Source organism: Rutidosis leptorrhynchoides, chromosome 1 (genome assembly GCF_046630445.1).
Source record: "Rutidosis leptorrhynchoides isolate AG116_Rl617_1_P2 chromosome 1, CSIRO_AGI_Rlap_v1, whole genome shotgun sequence".
NCBI lineage: Eukaryota > Viridiplantae > Streptophyta > Magnoliopsida > Asterales > Asteraceae > Rutidosis > Rutidosis leptorrhynchoides.
The window spans coordinates 360,756,922-360,760,732 of NC_092333.1; positions in this window are offsets into that span (position 1 = coordinate 360,756,922).

Sequence of the window (3,811 nt, forward strand, 5' to 3'; positions counted from 1 at the left end):
ACAGCGACGGCTGCTGTCTTTATGTTTATATTTTTTTGTTTGTTTTGTTAATTCATTTAATCATAATAATTAGTTGTTTCAAATGCTATATAACCTCCTAAATCAAACCATAATTTCTGTTATGTTATAAAAAAAAAGGTGTGATGTCGATTGGATATAGAACAAGAAGGAAGAAGATGAAGTCAGGAAATATGTGGGTTAAATATAAACTGTGATAGAATTAAATCAGAAAAACGTGAATGGTCTGTTGGTTAGGGAGTGTTATACGTGTGCGAGAGGTCTCGGGTTCGAGCCTTGGCACGATTAATATACATCTTTTTGGGCCGATTTTTGATGAGGTAGTTTTCTTAAAATTATTATTATTATTATTATTATTATTATTATTATTATTATTATTATTATTATTATTATTATTATTATTATTATTATTATTATTATTATTGCTATGATTAGTTATTGTTATTATGATTAGTATTATTGTTATCATTAATCCTAATACAAATATTAAATATTATTATTGTTAGGATTATAATTATAAAACTGAACATTATTATTATTATTGTTAAGATAAGTATTATTACAACTATCATGCTGAAATTATCATTAGTAGTGTTATAAGTATTACTAATAATATTAACCTTACCATTTTAGTATTGTAATCATTGATATGATTATGATTATTATTGTTATTATTATTATGAAAATGATACGATTTATAATATTAATAGTATTAGTATCATTTTATGATTATTAGTATTAGTATTATTAGTAGTATTGTTATATTTATTAAGTATTATGAACAACATTTATTACTAGTATTATCAATATCAATATTGTTAGTATTAGTATTATAATTGTTATTATTACATAAATAAGAACTAGGATAAAAATTTATTATTAATTTCAATAATATTAGTATTAATATCATTTTTATTAGTATTATTAACATATTTAAAATTTATAATATCCTTATTATCATTATTATTATCACATGTATTATCATTAATATAATCATAGCTATCATTTTAATCGATAAATAATGTATATAGAATATACTTATTATATATATCCTAGTTTTATAATCATATATCAAACATAATAACATTTTTATATAAATACTTATATATAACAAATTAGGTAGTTTTAAGATAATACTAATCAAACATATATATTAATATGACTATATAAATACTAATCAAATTAAACAGGTACACAAACTATATATATATAAAATATAATGAAAAGATATATAATATGAATTTGTTTAATTACGATTATATGTTTTGATATATATACGAATGATATAGGTTCGTGAATCCAAGGCCAACCCTGCATTGCTCAGTTGTTCAATGTCATCATATGTATTTTTACTTCAAAATACAGTATTGTGAGTTTCATTTGCCTTTTTACCCTTTATATTTTTGGGCTGAGAATACATGCGCAATCTTTATAAATGTTTTACGAAATAGACACAAGTAATCAAAACTACATTATATGGTTGAATGATCGAAGCTGAATATGCCCCTTTTTGCTTGGTAGCCTAAGAATTAGGGAACATCACTAATTTTGAGAATTAGTGCACGCCTAATTGACGCGAATCCTAAAGATAGATCTATTGGGCCTAACGAACCCCATCCAAAGTACCGGATGCTTTAGTACTTCGATGTTGTTTTATATCATGTCCGAAGGATTTCCCGAAATGATAGAGGATATTCTTATATGCATCTTGTTAATGTCGGTTACCAGGTGTTCAATCCATATGAATGATTTTTGTCTCTATGCATGGGACGTATGTTTATGAGAAATGGAAATATGAAATCTTGTGGTCTATTAAAATGATGAAATGATTATTTATGATAAACTAGTGAACTCACCAACCTTTTGGTTGACACTTTAAAGCATGTTTATTCTCAGGTATTAAAGAAATCTTCCGCTGTGCATTTGCTCATATTAGAGATATTACTTGGAGTCATTCATGACATATTTCAGAAGACGTTGCATTCGAGTCGTCGAGTTCATCAAGATTATTACTAAGTCAATTATAGTTGGTTATATTATGAAATGGTATGCATGCCGTCAACTTTCGATGTAATCAAAGTTTGTCTTTTAAAAAATGAATGCAATGTTTGTAAAATTGTATCATATAGAGGTCAAGTGCCTCGCTATGTAACCAACTATTGTGAATCGTTTGTAATTGATATGGACTTCGTCCGGATGGATTAGGATGGGTCGCTTCAGTTGGTATCAGAGCGGTGGTCTTAGCAAACCAGGTCGTACATTAGTGTGTCTAATTGATAGTTGTTTAGATGCATTAGTGAGTCTGGACTTCGACCGTGTCTGCATGTCAAAAGTTTTGCTTATCATTTCGTGTCGAAATTACTTTATTATCATCCTTAAAGTCTAGACACGTCTTACTGCCTCTATTGCATAGACAGTGTATAGATAAGTTCATATCTTAGCGTATTTGTTATTGTTACCTTTGCCTGACAGCTTCCGTAGATTCCTCCGTAACTTATGGGATTTTAGTATTATATATGCATAAGTAAGTTATGTATTGCAGGGTACTAATCTACACCCTATAATCTATTTCTTATCGAAAATCCTTCATCTAATCGTACAAGATGAATCCCTCAACCAGTTCGAGTCCCTCAGATTTCGATAGCTATTCCGATAGTTATTCCGGCAGCTATTCCGACATGGATATTCACCTAAGCTCCGAAAGCGGTGTCACCAGAATGAATCAATCAATCAGCCATCCCTAATTCATCTGATGGGTTCGTAGTCTACTTAATCATTGGAGACGCGAAGAAGGCGATCCCTTCCATCAACCGAATTCACCTCTTGGCGAAGAACCTGAAGCACTTATCGGCGAACCAATCCGAAACACCATTTTCACCCTTATTTCCCGAATATCTCGCCACGATTATATTCTATTCACAATTCTAAACCTTATTCATCCACTCGTTCCGACCAACAATCATCCTGGAGTAATGGAAGAAGTCAACGAGCTTCGCTCCCGAGTTGTAGCCTTGGAAAATATGGTACAAAATGTACCAGCTTCAGCAACATCACCGGCACCAACAGTACCATCAGTAACAGCACCAGTACCATCAACAATCCATGCCTCAACATCTCATTCTGTACCTCGAGTATAATTATCGTTCCACGAATCATTCTACATCATTTATCTTCGTTCGACATGGCGATTATATAATCTCTAATGTTTTAGAGATTATATATTCTTATTCTAACGGTAAATCAAATGAGTTTAATATCATATTGACTCATTAAATCCATGATTACATCTGAAGAAAATATATATGTATATATGTTTTCATAAAGATTGTAATTAAAAATTCTTTTGTACAAACTGTTAATGATGTAAATATTTTAACGGGTAGGTAATACCCGAGGAATATTTAGATTTCACATTAATAAGTTAAACTGTATATTCTTCGAATCTGATTCAACAGTCATTTACTATCCTACTTACACCCACAGCTATACGAATCCGTTCACCACAGAGTAACCATTTTCATTCAATTTCATATTCAGATTTTGACCTATCAGAATCCAACAAGTGGCATAATGAAGAAAACATTGGACAAAAAATAAAAATTGTTAGAAACAAACAAATTAACTATGAGAAATTTTGTTAAGAATCCACGCTAACAAAATCCTAGCTAACTGTTCCTAGCTAACTGATTACATTTTATTTATCGTAGTTTATTTATCACAATTTAATTATCGCAATTTTATTTATCGTCATTTAATTTCTGTTATTTACTTTATACACTTTATTTATTTTCAT